At 39.1% G+C, this 21,783-nt stretch overlaps 1 protein-coding gene across 5 annotated transcripts in view; it reads right to left on the bottom strand.

The window, feature by feature from the left end:
* Positions 1 to 21,758, bottom strand: part of KBTBD3 (kelch repeat and BTB domain containing 3) — a 36,605-nt gene extending 14,847 nt beyond the window's left edge. For all 5 annotated transcript variants that reach the window (XR_006779710.2, XM_045797677.2, XM_045797675.2 and 2 more), the window contains exon 1: positions 21,533 to 21,758. The gene's annotated coding sequence lies outside the window, so the exon portion shown is untranslated. The remainder of the gene's footprint in view (positions 1 to 21,532) is intronic.
* Positions 21,759 to 21,783: the final 25 nt, after the last annotated feature.

The raw sequence follows: 21,783 nt of genomic DNA, 5'->3' as shown, positions 1-21,783 counted from the left end.
CACACATCCGTGGGAGGAAGAGAGACAGAGTACAAGTGGGGCAGGGTAATAGGATGTGACTGGCAGTGTTACTGGAAAAATAAGTTCCCTGCAGTGATTCTGTGAGCAGCGTTCTAAAGCAGCTATAAGTAGGGAGACATAATGGAAGTGGGTGTCATGAAGGGGGAGAGAAATAATGAGAGGCTTGGGAGCAGTTCTGAAGAAAAGGCAGGCAGGAAACAGTTGTACTAGTCAGAGTTCTCTAGAGAAACAGAACCAGTGAACCAATAGGCTACATGCCTATTCGTTTTCTGTACACACGTACACACACATATACTGGTACATGTAGAGTGTGTGTGTGTGTGTGTGTGTGTGTGTGTGTATGTATCTACAAAAAATAAGGAGCTGGTTCACAAAATTATGGAGTTCCCAAGATCTGTGGTTGGCAAGCTGGAGACCCAGGACAGCTGAGGGTATAAGTTCAAGTCTGAAAGCTGACAGCCTGGAAACCTGGAAACAGCTGATTTTTTAGTTTCAGTCCAAAGGCAGGAAATGATTGTCTCAACTCATCGCTCAGGTAAGTTTTCTCATACTCAGCAGTTTTGTCCTCTTCAGGTCTTCAACTGACTGGGCGAGGCCCACCTTCATTAGGGTGGACAACCGGCTTCACTCAGTCTATCTAAGTGTTAATCTCATCTAGAGACATCGTTACAGAAATACCCCCAATGACGTTTGACCAAATGTCTGGGAACCCTATGGCCCAGTTCAGTTGATATAATAAATTAATCACCACGACACTACAAATCTTTACTTAATGTTAATAACATCTGACCTAGGATGGAAAAGAATATATAACCCCAAGTTAGAGTGGGGTACACAGTAATTACTATGACTGTCATTGCAAGAGTCATTCCCCACTTCACAAGGCATGCCTCTTAAGTCACTTGTAAAACTCTGTTTTTAAAATTATGGATGTTTTTTTCCTCCTTTTCTAGTAACTATAAATCATCCACCTTCCCAGGGGAGTGATGTAATGAGAGGTAGTAGGATGAGCAGGGCTTCAGAATCGGACGGATGGGCTCCAGCCCTGCTTGGGGTATAGTTGAGGCAAGGAGCTTCTAGTCTTTCCTTCTCATTTTTTTCTTCTATAAAATAGGGATAAACTGTACCTGTCTATAGTTGTGTTGTTGAGAAGGGTAAAAATAATACATACTTAGCATTTAGTATATGCTAAATAAGTGGAATTAAGTATTTATTTTCTACTAACAATTTAACATAAAAGCCAAGGAAATCCCTTAATTGATACTAATCAAGAGGTTTACATGCATACTGAAGTGGTGGGGCGAAGAACGGGAGAAGCAGTCTCTGGTAAGTCCTAAGGCATAAGAGAAAAGTTGAACACAAGAGCTACCACTGTAATGTAGTTTATCCGGAGTGCCAGGATTAAGGGGATCAGGGGAGAGAAAGACACATTGGTTGAGACTTGAGCCAGTCTCTCTCACTGACTCCATGATGCTGGGAAGGAGCATTGAAAGGGAAAGGCCAGGCAGTGTGTACAATACACAAAATGGTACACAGAGCGGATAACCAGCGTGATCTATACGAGACAGACAGACATGACTCACTGCTGTACAAAGGATCACAGCGTTTTCTCAAGCACACAGTGAGACCAGGGCACATCTCCTGGTCTGTTTCTCAAGTCTAGCGATGGGCTGGAGCATCCGTAATCTGTAACGGCAACATAGGGTCTCTCCACGTCCTGCCTGAGAGAACCACAGAACTGGTGGTTCCACGTAGCCTACACACCCTTTGGAATGTTCTAAATCCTCATCCATTTATATGTGTATTAAATCCCTCTGATAGAGGAAGCTAGATACTGAAGGGAAGATACATTTATCTCATAGAATCTTAGACTCTTCTTGGTTTTTAAAAGTTATCTCAAAGTTTAGGATTATTGGTGCTGACAAGACTCTGTGATCCCCATGGGACAACATAAAGCAGAAATTACTACCTTGGCCTCCAAGCCATTTAGTCAGGGAGAGATATGGTTAGATGTTGAATACTCGTTTCACATCACTTCCGTTCTGTATATGATTATGTGTGTGTGTCTATACATACAATTTAATTTTAATTTTAAAATACATATTTTATTGGGCATTAAAAATATCTCTATTTTTCAATTCTTTAATGTCATAATTACCAATGGAAACTAGCAAAGTTTAAGTAATATATCATTCTGATCCCCTCGCCATAATTCCATTCTCTTTGGATTTCCCATCAAGATGAATGGCGATGAATGGCCTCTGTATTCCCCAAGCTAGGCACTGGGAAGTCCTCCATCACCAGGCATATCTATTTTAAAACCACTACCTTTTCTTCACCTTTTACTGCCACTCTGTGAGATAAATCTCTTAACATTCTCACTTGAACTGCGTCCACTCCGATCTTCCCTCTTCTGTAAACTTTTATTGAGTATCTTTTGGGCTTCACACCTGTGCAGGCATTGGCATCTAAAGATAAAGAAGTCACAGGGTCCCTGCTTTTGCCGGCTCATAGGCTGGCGGGGAGAGAAAGAAGTAACAAGTGAGCATCTTAGTAGATATGAAGAGTGTTATGGAGGCAGGAAGGAAGGACAAAGCTCAGACTTGATCTCAGGGGTGGGAAGGACGGAGCAGAGAAAGCAGAGAGGGGAGAGGATAGAGGAAGACATTCTGATGGTACTTGGGTTGTTAAAGAAAAAAAAGATGATTACCAAAGAAGGTGAGAAAGACATTTCCGAGAGAAAAAAACTGTAAGTGCAGAGGCATGGATGAAAGAGTTATTACAGCCCCTTGGGAGAAACACCATGTTGAGGAGCAGAGATGGAGCAGATAAAGCTGAAGTGGTAAACGGGGACTGGTCCATGCAAAGCTGCGTACCAACCATGTGCGGGGGCTTGGGGTTCACTCTAGAGGTAATGAGGAATATTTAGAAGGACTTTAAGTTGGAGAGGCATTACACCATGGATTTACAGTTTAGAAAGATCACTCTGCTAGAAATACCAGCAGGAAATGACTAAGATGTGGCCCTTATTCTCATGGAGCTTACTGTCTAAGGTATGCATTCACTGGCACGAGTAATGGTAATTTTAAAAGATCCAAACACTGGTTTTTGTTTTTTGTTTTCTTTTTTGGATAAGAAATAAAATGATGTTAAGCCACTGAGATGTGTCTATTACAACAAATAGGATTATTTTAGTTAATGCATAGGAATTTTAATCCCAGTAACTTAAGCACATTTCTTAATCTAAGTATTTATCTGTTGATTCTGTAGTGTTTTCTGCATAAAAATAACATCATTTGTAAAAATGGGGCTTGTTTTCTTTCCTGTTTTTATAGACATTATTATTACTATTATTATTTTACTGCAGAAGTATCTAAGATCTCCTGTACAATGTTTAATTAAGGGAGGAATGGTTTACAGTACTTTTTAATATCAGTATAAATAAGTAATTTGTTGGATTAAATCAATTATTGAGGCTCATAGTTTACAGGTCAAAAGTGAACCCAATGGGGCGCCTGGGTGGCACAGCGGTTAAGCGGTTAAGCGTCTGCCTTCCGCTCAGGGCGTGATCCCGGCGTTATGGGATCGAGCCCCACATCAGGCTCCTCCGCTAGGAGCCTGCTTCTTCCTCTCCCACTCTCCCTGCTTGTGTTCCCTCTCTCGCTAGCTGTCTCTATCTCTGTTGAATAAATAAATAAATAAAATCTTAAAAAAAAAAAAAAGTGAACCCAATGATATATGTATACGGTAATTTTTATTTCTGTGACTAGTAATGTAAAACAACTTAGCAGAAACTTTCAAGTATCAAATTTATATATTTGCATTATATGCAAGTATTCATTTGGTGAAGTTGTTGTAAGTTCAAGCCTGCCATGTTTACTCGATATAGAATGGCCAAGCAGAGAAGCTGAAATTTTCTGTTTTCTTAACTTGGTGTGAATACTTTTGTATATGTAGACTTTATTTAATCATAATAATTATAAGTGCTATCAAAGAGAAAGGGTGCTGGAAGGTTTATGAAGGGGATAGGGGAACTCAATCCACAAGATAATCAAAGCCACAAAAATGGGTAAAAAAAAAAAAGTCAATCAAGGAAAAGAAATAAAATTAGTAAAGAAGAGGGCCAAGAATGGAACACCGAGGATAACTAACCTTAAGGGATAGACCATTCAGTTGAAGAATTATTTGTGTATGGCCAGCTACCTACCAGGTGATGGTCTAAATGAGCTGAAAATATAGCAGAAAGTACAATTTGCAAAAGACACAGGTGACAAAGTTCTATGGCTAAGGAAGAACTCACAAAGAACAGGGACACACATGGAGGAAAAGTAGGAGAGGTGGTGGAAAGCAAAGGAAGAGAATTTCACCTAGGGAGTAGTTACACATCATCCAAAGCTGAGGAAAAGTCAGGTAAGGTAAGGACTGAGAAGACATCACTGATGATTTGGGGGTGGGGTGAGGAGAGGCCACATTACAGTAGCTTAAAGAGGGAATAACAGACACAATTTGTATAAATTATTTTTTAAAGAAGTTCAGTGAGGTAGGGACTTGAAGAGTAGGTGGATTCTAGGAAATTTTGTTTTCTTTTGTTTGAGATGGGAGAAACCTGAGCATGTTAACACACTGAGGAGAAAGTGGCAGCAGGGAGGCAAATTTTGATAAATGATTACAACAGTCTAAATTTGGCATCTCTGTCTATGTCACAAAGCAAATCTTTCTGGGCCTTTAAATCGATAAATCAGAGAACAATACCATATGGTAAAACTTCCATCTGTTAACGGGGAAACATTGATAATAACCAATAAATGGTGAGAGACTCTTAACTTTTATAGTTATAACATGATATAACAAGCCTGAAGGCCACCCTACATGATGTCAGTAGGGACCACGTGGGGAGCAGTAATGATGTGCCCTTCCCTCTCCCAGCCACAGTGGTATCTGAGGATGCAGAGAGGGGAAACTTTAACTCCAACTGTGTCCAGCAGCCTTCCTCTCCCAGGTGTCCACAGAGGTGAGGTGGAATATCTGGACTTCCATCCCAACCTAGCAGTAACAAGGTGGTGACCTTACCCAACAGAGAAGTGTCAAAAAAGGCTGAAACACAAGATTTAAATATGATCTAGAATCTTATAACATAATATCTAATATATCCCAAACCAGGTATAGATTAAGTTGAAAAGACAATCAAAAGACACCAACAAAATGACACAGATGTCAGAATTATCTACCAAGAATTTTAAAGTAGCCTTCACAGCGATGCCTCAATGAGCAATTACAAAGTCTATGTGTTTTCAATTCTTTTAAGTCATTTCAGGTTTGTGTGTCAAAATATGGTTACTCTTGATATATGTTCCATGGCACTTGAAAATAATGTGTGTTCTTTCGTTAGGTGGAGTTTTCTACAAACGTTGATTAGATTCTAAACACCATCTTCTTGTTCTATTAATTTAAGACAGGGAAGTAGTAAAGTATCCAGGTGTAACAGTACATTTGTCTGTTTTTCTTATCAGTTCTGTCAGTTTTTGCTGCACATATTGTGCAGTTTTGTTGTTTGGTACCTAGACAATTAGGTCTGCTATGACTTCTTGGTGGATTAACATGTAATATTCCTCTATTCCTCCTCATAATTTTCCTTGCTGACATCCACTTTGTCTAGTATTAATATAACCACACCTATTTACTTTTAATTAATGCTTGGATGGTATATTTATTTTCATCCTTGACTTTCAACCTACTTTTATCATTCTATTTGAAGTGAATGACTTATAGGAAGTATATGAAGTTGGATCATTTTTAAAAAATCTATTCTAATCTCTGTCTTTTGGTGTATATAGACCATTTATATTTAGTGCAATTATTGATACACTAATACTTAGGTCTGCTTTTTGGTTGTTTTCTGTGATTCCTCTGTTTTTAATTTTTAAATTTTTCTTCTTTCCGCCTTCCTGTGAGTTACTTGAACCTTTTTCAGAGTTACATTCTGATTTGGCTATAGTGGCTATGAGTGTATCACTTTGTATGAACTTTTTAGTGGTTGTTCTAGATATTACGTGTGTGTGTGTGTGTCTGTGTGTCTGTGTGTGTGTATAATACATATTATGACAATACTTGTGGACACATTTTACCACATTTTACCAGCGTGAGTAAAGTGTATAAACTTTACACTCTTTTACTTCACTTTACAATCCCTCATATCCTTTTTATATAATTGTTTTAAATAATTCCGTACATACACTGATATCTACATTAGGCAGTATTATAATTTTTGCTTTATCCTCAAGAAATTACAAAAAGAAGGGCAAAATAAACTCAATAAAGGTACATGAAAGGAAATGTTAAAGAGCAGAAATCTATGAAATTGAAAATAGAAAACTGCAGAGAAAAATCAATGAAAGAGCTTACTTTTTGAAAAGTTCAATAAAAAAGACAAACCTTAGCAAGACTGACAAAGAATAAAAGAGAGAAGATGTGGGGCGCCTGGGTGGCACAGCGGTTAAGCGCCTGCCTTCGGCTCAGGGCGTGATCCCGGCGTTACGGGATCGAGCCCCACATCAGGCTCCTCCTCTATGAGCCTGCTTCTTCCTCTCCCGCTCCCCCTGCTTGTGTTCCCTCTCTCGCTGGCTGTCTCTATCTCTGTCAAATAAATAAATAAAATCTTAAAAAAAAAAAAAAAGAGAGAAGATGTACATCACTAATATCAGGAATGAAATAGGGGAAACACTACAGACCTTGAAGATAATGAGAAGGAAAGGAAAGGAATACTATAAACAACACATGTAACAATTTAATAGGGCAGATGAAATGAACTAATTCCTCAAAAAAGCCCACACATTACCACAACTCTCTCAAGATGAAATAAAATTTGAACAGCCCTGTAACTATTAGGGAAATTAAATTTACCAAATGTTTTTTTAAAAAAGTTAATATCAAATCTATACAATTTCCTCCAGAATATAGAAGAGGAAGCTACACTTCCCAAGTAATTTTATGAAGTCAGTACTACTGTGGTGCCCCAAAGACAATACAAAAACAAAGATAAAACCAAAACTACACATCAGAATCCCTCACAAATATAGATAAAAATTTTTAAAAATTAGCAAAAGTAATTCAGCAGTATCTAAAAGGAATTATGCACAAGTCCAAGTAGGTTTATCCCAGGATGTAAGGAGGGTTCAATATTCAAATATCAAGCAACGTAATCCACTGCTGAAGAAAACTGAAAAAAAAATCACATAATCATATCAACTGACACAGTAAAAACCACTGAAAAATCCCACATTTATTCATGAGAAAACCTCTCAGCAAACAAAGAACAGAGAAGAACATCCTCAATTTGATAAAGAACATCTGTTTAAAAATCCACAGCTAATGTTATGCTAAATGGCAGAGACAATGCTTTTGCTCTAAGATGATGAAAATGCAAGTATATCCACCTTTACTATTACTATTCGTCATAGTACTGGAAGTCCTAACCAGCAGACTAAGGCAAGAAAATTCTACAAAGGGTATATACATTTGAAAGAAAGAAACAAACTACCTCTCTATTTACAGATGACAAGACTGTCTATGTAGAAAATCCCAGGTACTCTACAAAATATTCATACAACTAATAAGTGAGTTCAACAGTGCCACAGGATATAAGACCAACATATGAAATTAATGGTTTTTCTATTAAACCAACAATGAACACATGGGAACCGAAGTTTAAAATATAATACCATTTACAATAACAGAGAGGGTGGGGGGAGCTAAATAAATTGAGAGATTATGCCATGTTCATGAGCTGGAAAAATCTACATAGTAAAGATGTCAATTCTTCCAATCCTGATATATAGGTTTAACACAATTCCTATCAAAATCTCAGTAAGATCTTTTTGCAGACATAGATATTTCAAAAAATTTATATGGAAAGACAGGAAATTAAAATAGTGAAATATTTTGAAAAATAATAGTAATGTGGGAAGAATCAGTCTACTGATATCAATACTTATTACATAGCTACATTAATCAAGACTGTGTGATATTGGTGAAAGACTGACACATAGATGAGTGGAACAGAATATATAATTAAGGAATAGCCCCATTCAAGTAAAGCCAACTAATTTATGACCAAAATTCAAAAGCAATTCAATAGTGTAAAGAAAATCTTTTAACAGTGTTGAAGCAAACTGATACTCAAAAACAAAGAAGTGAACCTCAATCTAAATATCACATTTCATTCAAAAATTAACTCAGAATGGATCATAGGCTTAAATGTAAAATGTAAAAACTGTAAAACTTTTAGAAAAAATATAGGAGAAAATCTTTGTGACAAAGAGTCATTAGTTCTTAGATCTATGATATTAAAAGAACAATCCATAAAACAGAGGAAAAATGCTAATTGAATGTTATCAAAATTGAAAACATTTCCTCTGTGAAAGACCCTGTTAAGAGGATGAACAGGCAATCTATAGCCTGGGAGAAAATATTTGCAAATGAAATCTGATAAAAGATTAATATCTATAATATATAAAGAATTCTCAAAATCCATCAGTAAAAAAACAAACAATTCAATTTAAAAATGGGCAAAAGACATGAATATTTCACCAAAGAAAATACAGAAATGAACACATGAAGACATGTTCAGTATCATTAGTCATGGAAATAAAAAAATTAAAACCACAGTGAAATAGCACTACCTATCCATTAGAATGGCTAATAAAAAGATACTGATAACATCAAATGATTGAGAGGCCACAGAGACACTGTATCATTCACATGTTGCTAACAGGAATTATTTGGAAGTTTCTTAAAAAGCTAACCACAACATAGTGACTCCATCTGACCAGGGAACTTGGTGCGCAGTTCTGCCTGATTCAAGGCCCCAAACAATGAGCCCTGCTGACTTTAGAACCGGTTTTTGCCACCCTGCCTGGCAGGAAAGCTAATTCTTAGCTCAGCTTACTGCTGAGTGCAGCCCCCAGCCCCACCCCACCAGGAAACCTGACCAGAGCATCCGGGAAACTGAGCAGCTCAGCAGCACTTGAGAGGAGCACCTAACCAGGTGTCTGCCCATCTGCAGAACCCAGCTGGTGACTGCATCAGGCCAAGGTCCTCAAGTGTTCTGCCTGATTCATGTCCTTGACTACCAAGTCTAACTGGCTGTGGAGGCTGTTACACAGCCCTTGCCCAGGCTGGGAAGCAAATTTGAAGCTCTGCTTGGCACTGAAGGTAGCCTCCAGCCCTGCCCAATGAGCAAGCCTAACCAGAATGCCTGGAAAGCTATGTAGCCCAACCTACAGCCAAACTTACAACAGCACCTGAGCAGAGAGCCAAGCCAGCAGCTCTTTCCATCTGCAGAGCAAAGCTGGTGGTATGGTCTGAACAAGGAATTTGGTGGGCAGCTCTGCTGGATTCAGGTCCCCAACCATCAGGCTAAAGGGTCATGGAGCCTGTTTTACAACTTTACTCAGGCAAGAAAGCAAATTTGTAGCCCTGCCTAGCTGTTGAGTATAGCACCCAGTCCTGCCTGAGTAGGAAATTTAACCAGAGAATTTGTGCAGCCACAGAGCCCATCCCATAGCTTTGCGTTAGCAGGAACCAACTGTTCTCAGCTAGAGGCACCCAGCCTGACCTCAAAGTTCAGGCAGAAGCCTTGCCCAAATAGAAACCCTGATAGCAAGCCCCACCTGACCAAGGATGCTGCCAGCTGACCTGTCCAGAACCAAAGTGAACTGACCGGTGAAAGACCGTTTCTGGAGAAGAGAACCTATAAAGTGTGGAAGAGGAGACTGATTACTCAGATGTGCAGATACCAACACAAAGAATCAAGGATCATAAAGAATCAGGTAAACAATGACACCACCACAGGAGAGTAATAAAGCTCCAATAATTGACCTTAAAGAAATGGGAGATCTATGAACTGTATGCAAATAATTCAGATTATTTCTCTTAAAGAAGTTCAGTGAACTACAAGAAAACCCAAATAACCAAACAAAATTAGGGGGAAAATAATAAAATGAGAAGTTCAACAAGAAATAGAAACAAACAGGGGCGCCTGGGTGGCACAGCGGTTAAGCGTCTGCCTTCGGCTCAGGGCGTGATCCCGGTGTTATGGGATCGAGCCCCACATCAGGCTCCTCTGCTATGAGCCTGCTTCTTCCTCTCCCACTCCCCTTGCTTGTGTTCCCTCTCTCGCTGGCTGTCTCTATCTCTGTCAAATAAATAAATAAAATCTTTAAAAAAAAATAAATAGAAACAAACAAAAAAGAAATCCTATAGTTGAAGAATCCAGTGACTGATGTGAAGAATTCAATTGAGAACTTCAACAGCAGATTTTATCAAGCAGAAGAATTAGTGATCTATAAAATAGGGCATGTGAAATTATCCACTCAGAACAGCAAAAAGAAGAATTAAAAAGAGTAAAGAAAGCATATGGGGCTCATAGAACACCATCTAAAGAACAAAATGTACATTGTAAGAATCCTAGAAGGAGAAGAGAGTGGGGGAAAAGGGACAGAAAGTATTTTAAAAATATAATGGCTGAAAACTTCCTGAACATGAGGGGAGAAATGGATATCAGAGTAATGACACCCAAAAGACCCCAAATAGGTTGAATCCAAAAAGGGCTACATAGAGACACATTATAATTGTCAAAAGTCAAAAACAAAGAATTTTGAAAGCAGCAAAAGAGTGACATATCACATACAAGGGACCTCCTCCCCTCCCATAAGACTATGGACAGATTTCTCAATAGCAACTTTTCAATCAGGAGAGAATGAGGTGATATATTCAAAGTACTGAAAGAGAAACAAAAACTGTCAACTAAGAATAGTATAGCTGGTGAAGTAGTCTTTCAGAAACGAATGAGAGGTAAAGACTTTCTCAAACAAATAAAAGTTAAGGGAGTTCATCACCATTACATCTGCCTTACAAGCAATACTAAAGGTAGTTTTTCAAGAAGAAATAAAATGATGCTAATTAACGTCATAAAAATATATGAATGTTTGTAGAACTAACTCATAATGGTAAATATACAGTCAAAATTAGATTCTCTAATATTGTAATTGTATTCTTGACTATATAATTCATTTACAACTCTAGTTTAAAAGTTAAAAAATAAACATTAAAAATAACCATAACTATAATAATTTATTTTTGGATACATAATATATAATATATGTAAACTGAGGGATACCTGGCTGACTCAGTCAGTGGAGTATATGACTCTTGATCTCAGGGTTGTGAGTTTGAGCCCCACTTTGGGTGCAGAGATTACTTAAAAACATATCTTAAATATATATATATATATATATATATATATATATATATATATATATATATATATATACTGAAACATTAATAACCTAAACTGTGAGGGGAGAAGTAAAAATTTAAAGTTTATATGTTAGTAAAATTAAGTTGTTACCAACTTAAAATAGAATGTTATAAATATATTTTACATTAGCATCATGGTAGCCAACAAGGAAAACCCTGTAGAGTCACATAAAAGATTATGATAAAAGAATGAAAAAATATTGCTACAAAAAGTCATCAAACCACAAAGAAGCAACAAAGTATCTATAAAACAGAACACAGTTAACGAAATGGCAATAGTAAGTCTTTACCTATTAATAATTTAAACATAAATGAATTAAATTCTCCAATCAAAAGACACAGGATGGCTGAATAGATAAAAAATACAAGATCCAATGATATGCTGCCTACAAGAGACTCCCTGTAGCTTTACTTTATTATATTTTACTTCATTTTTTATTTATTTGTTGGGGGGGGCACAAGCAGGGGGAGCAGCAGGCAGCGGGAGAAGCAGGCTGCCTGCTGAGCAAGAAGCCTGATGCAGAACTTGATCCCAGAACCCTGAGATCATGACCTGAGCTGAAGCCAGATGCTTAACCAACTGAGCCAGCATTACCATGATATCAAAACCAGATAAGGCCACTACAAAAAGAAGACAAAAAAGCAAAAAGAGAAACAAAAAAAAAAAACCCTACAAGCCAATATCCCTGATGACTATAGATGCAAAAAATCTCAACAAAATTCTAGCAAAATTAATCCAACAGCATATTAAAAGGATAATACACCATGATGAATTAGGATTCATCCCTGGGAGTTAAGGATGAGTGAACATATGCAAATCAGTAAATGTAATTTACCACATTAATAAAAAGATAAAAATCATATGATCATCCCAAGAGACAGAAAAAACACTTAAAAACTCAACATCCATTCATGATAAAAACTCTCAATTAATTGGACATAGAAGGAAAGTGGGCATAGAATTCTCAAATAATAAAAGGCCATATATGACAAACCCACAACTAACATCAAACTCAATGGTGAAAGGTTGAAAGCTCTTCCTCTAACATCTGGACCAAGAGAAGGTTGTCCACTCTCACCACTATTCAACATAGTACTGGAAGTTCTAGCTAGAGCAATGAGGCAAGAAGAACAAATAAATGGAATAGGAATTGGAAAGGAAAAAAGTAAAATTGTCTTTGTTTGCAGATGACATTTTATATACAGAAAATTCTAAAGCTGCACCAAAAAAAAAAAAAAAGTAACAACTAATAAATGAATTCAGCAAAGCTGTAGGATACAAAATCAACATACAAAAATCAGTAGCCTTTCTATATACTAACAAATTAAAATTAAAAATAAACCAATCTCATTTACAATAGCATCAAAAACAATAAAATACTTAAGAATAAATTTAACCAAGTAGGTCAAAGATTTATAAACTGAAAACTATAAAACACTGATGAAAGAAATTGGAGAAGACATAAATAAATGGAAATATACCCTGTGTTCATGGATTGGAAGAATTAATATTATTAAAACATCCATGCTTCCTAAACCCCTCTGTAAATTGAATGCAATCCCTATCAAGATACCTAAGGCATTTTTCATAAAAATAGAAAAAGTAATCTTAAAATTCACATAGAACTATCTACACAGCCAAAGTAATCCTCCAAAAGCCAAAGTAATCCCGAGAAAGAGCAGCAAAGCTAGATGCATCACACTTCTGATTTTTTAAAAAGATTTTATTTACTTATTTGATAGAGAGAGCGTGCACAAAAGAGAGCACAAGAGGGTGGTGGGGGAGGGGAGAGGAAGAAGCCAACTCCCCACTGAGCAGGGAGCCTGATGTGGGGCTGGATCCCAGGACCCTGAGATCATGACCTGAGCTAAAGGCAGATGTTTGACTGACTGAGCCACCCAGGTGCCCCCACACTTCCTGATTTTAAATTATATTACAAAGTATAGTAATCAATGGCACTGGCATTAAAACAACACATGGACTAATGGAAAAGAACTGAGAGCCCAGAAGTAAATTCACACATAAATGGTCATCTGTTATTTGACAAGGATGGCACGAATACTCAATGGTGAAAAGACAGTTTTTTCAATAAATGGTGCCTGGAAAATTGGATATTCACATGCAAAAGAATGGAACTGGACCCATATCTCATACCACTCACAAAAATTAAGTCAGTTAAAGAATTAACTGTGAGACCAGAAACCATAAAACTCCTAGAAGAAAAGTAGGGAATGAGGTCCTTGACATTGGTAATAGCAACAATTTTTTTGTTGGATATGAAACATAAGGCACAAGGAACAAAACAGAAAATAAACAAGTGGGACTATATCAACTACAAAACTAATGCACTGTTAAATAAGTGATCAACCAAATGAAAGGGCAACCTACAGATGGGGAGAAAATATTCTCAACCTGCACATCTGATAAGGTGTTAATACCCGACATATATAAGGAACTTCTAGAACTCAATAGCAAAAAAACTCCAAATCATCCAATTAAAAATGGGCAATGAACGTGAATAGACATTTTCCGAAAGCTATTCAAATGGCTAACAGGTACATGAAGTGGTGCTCAGTGTCACTAATCGTCAGGAAAAGGCTAATCAAAACCCTGAGATGCAAACTCACACTTGTCAATATGGTTTTTCTCAAAAAGATAAGAGATAGCAAGTGCTGTTGGGGATGTGAAGAAAAGGAAACCTTGTGTACTTCTGGTGTGAGTGAAAACTGGTACAACCAATATAGAAAACAGCATGGAGGGTCCTCAGAATTTTAAAATGAAACTACAATATGATCTTACTAATTCAGCTTCTAGGTATGAATTGAGAGGAAACTAAATCACTATCCTGAGGAGGTATCCATCTGCCACGTTCACAGCAGCATGGCCAAGATAAAGAAACGACTTAAATGTCTGTGGATTGACAAATGGATAAAGAAAATGTGAAACACACACACACACACACACACACACACACTCACTCACTCACAAACACAATGGAGCATTAGCCGTAAAAAAAGAAGGAATCCTGCCATTTGCGACAGCATAGATGAACCTTGAAGGCATTATGCTAAGTGAAATAATAAAGACAAATACTGTAGAATGTCACTTATATGTGGAATCTTGAAGGAAAAAAACCTCATGGAAACAGAGAACACGTTGTTTGCTAGAGGGGGGAGGAGATGGGGGACTGAGTGAAGCAGGTGAAAATGTACAAATTTCCAGTTATAAGGGAAAGAAGTTCTGGAGCTGTAATGTACAGCATGATGACTACAGGTAACAATGCTACATTCGATATTCAGAAGTTGCTATGAGAGTAAATCTTAAAAGCTATCGGCACAAGAAAAAATTCTGTGAGGTGATGGATGTTAACTAGACTTATTGTGGTGATCATTCCATAATATTTACAAACATCAAATCATTATGTTGTACAACTAAAACTAACACAGTTTATATGTCAATTATATCTCAATAAAAATGGGGGGAGTTAAACACACATTATATTACCCAATAGTCACTGATCTGAGCATTTATCCTAGAGAAATACAAATCTGTATCTGATTTTTCATAGCACCTGTAGTTGTATGGTCAAAAACTGTAAACATCCAAAATGCCGCTCACTTTGTGGCTGCGTATACAAACTGTCGGACCTCCATATCATGGAATACGACCCACCATTAAAAAGGAGCAAACCACTGATGTACAGCACAACTTAGATGAATTTCAAGGGCATTATGATGAGTGAAAAAAGGCAATCTCAAAAGGTCATATAACATTCTTGAAATGACAAAATGATAGAGAGGGACAACAGATTAGTGGCTTCCAGGGACTGAGGAATGTGGTGGGGGGTTGGGGGCAGGAATGCACCAGGGAGACGTTTGCAGTGATCTGTAATAATCTGTGACTTGATTAGTTACAGGGATCTATACGTGTGATAAAATGACATAGGACTGTCCCCACAGACTGCACCAATGTCAAGTTCCTGATTTTTATTTTGGGCAATAACTCTGTAAGATGTAGCCTTGGGGAAACTGGGTGAAGGGCAGATGGGAGCGCTTTATAGTATTTTTGTAATTTCCTGTATATATGTGATTATTTCAAAATAAAAATTAAAGACCATGAAATATAAATTCAATTTAGAAACTATTTTGATATCCCAGTTTTGTTCTTGTTCAAAACACTTAAAAATTGCAAAGAAAACATTGTTTTCTTTTTTAGTGTAAGTAGTTCCGCAGGTTTTTTTTTAAAGATTTATTTGTGTATTTGAGAGAGTGAGCACAAGCAGGAGGGGCAGTGGTACAGAGAGAACCCCGAGCAGACTCCACACCCAGTGTGGAGCCTGAGCCTGCGACCCTGAGGTCATGACCTGAGCCGAAAGCAAGAGTTAGATGCCCAACGGGCTGAGCCATCCAGGTGCCCCATTCCTCCTAGTTTTTTAAAAAAGAAGTTGAATGTAAAACAAAAAAGCTAAAAGGTACTCAAACCTGGGACTTTCAAAAGGATAAAAACTGTATTTCTTGTACATACATAGCGACATAAGTCTTGAAGTAAATTTAAGAAACTTCAACCACAAACACTTTAATTAACTTTATTATTGTTAAAAATATGTATTTACTTTGGATCTTATTTAATTTGTTTAATTTGGATTAAGTCACTTTTGAGGCTTAGTGTTCATTGAACCCATTGATATAGGCATAAAGTAATCCTTATTTCTATAAATATTAGAACAAAAAGCAAACTTTACTAGAAAATTTTAAGTATCAGGGCACACGCGTGGCTCAGTCAGTTAAGCATCTGCCTTCAGTTCAAGTCATGATCTCAGGGTCCTGGGATCGAGTCCTACATTGGGCTCCCTGCTCAGCGGGGAGTCTGCTTCTCCCTCTCCCTCTTCCCCGGCTTGTGTGTGCACGCTCTCTCTCTCTCTCTCTTTCAAATAAATAAAATCTTAAAAAAAATTTTTTTTAAATATCCCCAAATAAGTATTCTCAAATATATATGATATTCACTTTTATGAGGCTGTTAAAAGATAAAGCCTGCCATATATATTCTATACAGAATGAAAAATCCAAGCTGAAATCTTCATTTCTTAAATTTGGTTGGAGTAAATCTGTACTCGTAGTAGTAGTGTATTTTGCAAACAGCAAAGAACTCAGGACCTGGAACTGTAGGAATAGGGTCCTAAATGGCCCGTCACTATACTGTGACCCATATGGAGGCTCTTTGAGGCTTTAGTTCCCTTGTGTGCAAAGTGGACATACCAATACACTGTATTGTTGTTATGCTTAAATCATATCATGAATATTAAGTTAATGTTGTCAGGTGGTATATCAATATTAATGGTTAACTCAGTAATAACATGTACTTAGTATATGTGCTGGCGAAGCGAGCGCTGTAATAACATGTACTTAGCAACATTATTGTTAACACAAATCTTAAATCTTGGCAATTTTTTTCTACAAATATTCTGTAAATTCAATATAATATTCCTGTAACTTTAAGACGCATTTTTTCACATAAACATGTCTGAAATTGACAGGTGTCTTATACTTGCTTTTGGCCAGGTAGTGACATGACCTATTTGTCCCTATCTGCATCAAACTGTGCATCAAAATGTGAAGAATGGGTATCCGTGTCTTAAAAGACAGCCCTGGAGATAATAATGAATATCATTTAAGAAATGATGCATCACTAATGCTCTTAGTAACAGAGAATGATATTATGTAGAAAAACACGGACTTTTGAGATTCTGAGTTGAAAGTGAATTCGAAGCACTGGACTCTGAATGTGAAAAAGTTTAAGAGCATCTCAGCTAATTTTGCTAATGTTTTTCTTTTTATGAGTGTACAAGGGGGATATACGAAAGTTTTAAAAGGGCTTTGCCTAAGTATGAAAAGTACCAAGTGATAAGGAGTTGTGTCGTAGTTAAAAATAGCGTTTTCTTTCTTTGAAGCACATAAAACAATGGTGTATTTATTGACTGCCTCTCAGCTTCAACAAAACTCCTTCGTGCTCAAAACACTGAATCAATTTTTAAAACTGTTGTCGTGTTCTTCCTTTTAATGTCTTCCATTAAAATCTGATTAAATAATTGAGTCATTAAAAGTACAACCGTCATGTCTGACGAGATTGATACAAAGTAATGACAGAAAATGCATGTGCCACTTGACAGGAGTGCAATATTCAACCAAGGCCGCGCGTGACTGGTCTGGGCTTTGATTCCATCAGGCTTTCCGGTGATCCGACGTTGATCACTGGAGTTTCAAAATAGAGCATGATTTCTGGCCTATTCTAATTAGTGTTTGTCACAGACTGCTAACTGTATGCCAGGTACGGAATTAGACAGGAGAGCATGGAGGAGAGAGGCAGACAGGATCCTTGCTTTCCTGGCGGTTCCTATCTGGTGAGGAAGACTGACAGATTAGATATCGTGACAAATACTGTGAAGAAACAGCTGGGAAATGGGAATAGACATGAACAATGGGGATTTCAGCTTCCGGGAGTAACAGTGGTAACACTGAGATAGGGCTTCCTCTGTACTGCGTGCTTCATACACTCTTCATCTTCAACAATAGCGTGTGAAGCAGATACTGCTACTGTCCGCACTTCGTAGGAAGGGGACCTGGGGCTTTGAGACCTTACGCAACGTGCTCAAGATTATATGGCAGGTAGCAGGGACCTGGAACAGGGTGGTGTGGCTCCCAAGCTCTTGTTCTCGTTCACTACGATATCCAGGAGCGTCTCTCTGAGAAAATGTCATTTAAGTGGACACCTGAATGATGACAAGGTAAGAAGCTAGGGGAGAAATCATATCTAATGCCCTAAAGTGGGAAGGAGTCCTTCAGTTTGAGGACATGAAAGAAGGCCAGCATTACTGGAATTAAGGTAACGAGAGAAGCGTGTTGGGGAGGTAGGGCTACAGAAGGCAGGTGCCGCTTCCTGCAGGACCCGATAGGCCACAAGGAGCTGGAATTCCATTCTAAGTGCAGTTGAAATCATGGAAGACTTTGCATTGGGCAGTGACGTGATCTGATTTATTTTTTTAAAATATCTTTCTGGCTGATGTGTGAAGAATTAATTTTTAAAAAAAGGTAAGAGAAATGGAGTCCAAGTTATTCATTTATTCAACAAATATTAGAAAGTTTACAGAGTAGCTATTATTTTGGCAAGCACTATTCTAGATACTGGGCATACAGCCAAAAACAGGGGAGAAAGCGTCCTCCACTCTGGAATACACTCTAGACTAGTGTGAGTGCACACACACCCACACAACTACTCCCTCTCCTGCATCAACACATTCTCCCACTCCAAGGACAGATTCCATCAGTGGACACATTTTAGTATCTCCCACCTTTAAACATCAAAAAAATCTGTCCTTTGAACTTTCGTTACCCTCTAGTGACCATCCCATTTTTCCACTCCCCGACCCAGAAAGTCTGGAGTAGCTTTCCGTCCAGTGGCCATCTGAGCCCACTACTGTCCAGTCCTCTCTCACCCTACAACCTAAGTCAGTGTCACCACACTGCGCTCTCGTCTGGCAGTCAAATGCTAACTTCTCTCTCCACGTTCTAGTTAACTTCTGAGGAGTACTTATGTTGCTTACTAGTCCCCCCTTCTTGAAATACGCATCTCTAGTTGCTGTTGACACAACACTCTTCAGGATTCCTATCCTGCTGGCCTCTCCTACCAAGTCTAGTCAGGAGCCCATATAGTGCAGTGATTAAGGGCACGGACTTGGAGACCTAGCTCTGAAGACAGGCTGCTTCAGGAGTGTTTATAGCCGGGGGAACTCGGAAAACAATGTTCTCCTTTCTCCTGCAGGCTAGAAAACAAATCAGTCTTGCAGGTGAGACATGACAGTGGTTTAGACCAGAGTGTTAACAGTGGAAATAGAGCAATATAGATGGATTTTAGCTCTAGCTTAGAAGCAGAACCAACAGAACGGAGAATAGATTGGATATGCAAATTGAGGGGAAAAAAGGTAGCAAGGTTTCTTTCTTGGGTAACTGGTAGAATTAAAGAAATATTTATTAAAGTCTTAAAGAGGTAAGCTTTGCAATGGAATAAGTTTAAGTTGTGACCCAATAAGAAGCTAATGAACGTTATCTCTCCCCCACAGATCAGTGAAACGTAGAGGATTTCATTTGATGCTTTTCCACTGAAATTGATACCTGGGAGAGGTTATGTGATTTACCCAAAGATAAATAACTGATAACTGGTGGTGGAACTGAAAAAAGAACACAGGTCTCTCAGAATCCCACCAAGAAGCAAGAGAGAGGATCTGGCAAGATGGCTATTACTCACAAACTTGCTGAACCTCTGACACTTCAGTCCTCTTTTTCCCCTGACCAGTGCAATAAAACTATCATAATAAGATGTCTGGGCTTACTGAATATACTTTGGCACACTTTATATTTCCTTAAGAAAACAAATGAGGGAATTAAAGGTAGACAATATAAATACCAGTGTTAGCTTATAAAAGGAGTAAAATCTATTGTAAAAGTTCATCAAAACATTTGTATACCATTTGTAAAAGGTAAGGTATGCATTAAATTCCCTCTTAAGTAGTTTACATTCTAATTTGCAAGATAACACATAGAGATAATTTGGGATAATAAATATCATAAGGCAGTATAAGAATAGTTGCCAAATGAATTAAATAGAGAATATTAAAAAAAAAACACAAAAAACTCTGGGGCTGTCCTTAAGAAAAGGTCGGGTTTGCCGTAAGCCTTGAAGGACAAGTAAGAATTTACAAAGTAGACAGCGGAGGGGATTCCATTAAGCAAACCTAAAAAGAATGTCCACTATAGTACCAGGCTTGGGGATGGAAGGGAGTGAGGAGAGTGAGCTTTTTCGATTTGCTGTACAGAGACATTCTCTTAGGTATGACATTTGAGCTGAGCCCTGAATGACACAGAGGAACAAGAAATGTGGACGGGAGGAGAGAATACTCTAGGGAGAGAGAACAAGTACAAATAACCAGTACATTATACGAGGCTCTATAGATGACACACAGAGCTTACTTAGTTCAATGCTAAAAGAATGAACTGTGAATTCCTAAACCTGTGTTGAAATAATTCCACAAATTTCTCTTTCTGATCTCAAATTTTCCATCGGTAACAATAATTACTACTGCACAGGACATGTGACAATGTACTTAGAAGTGTTTTGGAAACAGAAGAGTGAAATTATAAAGATCAGCTCGAAAATAAGAATGGAGAAGTTATTATATGATGCTCAGATACGTAAAGTTAAAAGTGGAGAACGGAGTTGTGATCATTGGTGATACGAGTATTAGTAGATGCCTTATACTTTGCGTACCTTCACATTGTCACTTACTGCGGGTTTTTGGTACATGTTCTCTCGGCCTTGCCAGATTGTAAGCTCTCTGCAGGTTGCAAGCACATCTTACATAGGCCCCTGACACAGGCTTTTCTAAGTATTACCCAAGCTGATCTATCAAGGCACTAATTTACATTACATCCCTTTGAGGATTTGTGTTTTGTGTTCGGAATTCCGCCTACCTGCAAAGGACTGGAAGGGGCTCATGGTATCAGGAAAAGTTAACGGAAACAAGCATAGATAAAAAGCAGAATAGAAGCCATCTTAAAGAGGGTGGAAATAATCCTTAGGTCACTGTGTGGATTGCTACTGCTGGCCCTCGGCTTACGTCCCCTGGCAGCTGAAGGACGGAGGGGACCGGCTCAATCTCAGCGGCCGGCATTTCATCTACCGCAAAGTTGGGCACTGACACGGCTCTGCAGAGGCCAGTACCCGCAGGAGCTCTGGTCACGAGGGCTTCCCCAGAAGAGTCCCCCCAGGTCCCCAGGAGGCCCCCAGAGGCATCAGGACGGTCCTCGGTCAGGCCTGGCAAGACAACCGAGCGAAGGCACCGAGCGCTCGAGGAAGGCTGCTGAGCTAAGTGGGCTCCGCCGCTCCTAGGGCCCCCAGCACCTGGGCCGCCGCACGGCTGCAGCAACGGGTCCCGGGGCCGGCGGGGAGGGCAGGTCGGGGCCGCCGCGGGGCACAGCTCCGGGGGCCCCGAGAGGCGCGCTCCCCGCCGCCGACAGCCCTCCTCGCCCCCGCACACGGACGATCCGAGGGGCGGCCGAAGCCCCGGGGGTCCCCTCCTCCGCGGGCCCCCCAGCACCAGGCGCTGCCATCCCACTCCTCCCTCAGACCCCAGAGCTCACCCACCTGCAACTGCAGTCTCCGAAGTCTCCACCCTAGTCTCGCTGCCTCCGCAGGCCTGACTGCGATTGGCCTGGACTGCTGTCCCGTTAGCGCTTCTCCGAGTGTGACTGGCGTAACTAGGGGACTCTCGGCCTTGGTCCCTCCCTCTGCTCGCCCGGCGGCCCCGCCCTTTGTGACGTCACGCGCTGCCGCAGAGCGCCGAGCGCAGAGGCGGGCCTCCGTCTCCGCCCCTAGCCGATCTCTCCTAGAGACGG

Source organism: Ursus americanus, chromosome 16, assembly GCF_024610735.1.
Source record: "Ursus americanus isolate L20-20 chromosome 16, mUrsAme1.1.p, whole genome shotgun sequence".
NCBI lineage: Eukaryota > Metazoa > Chordata > Mammalia > Carnivora > Ursidae > Ursus > Ursus americanus.
The sequence above is the reverse complement of the archived record's forward strand: the minus strand, read 5'-3'. Positions and strand labels throughout refer to the sequence as shown.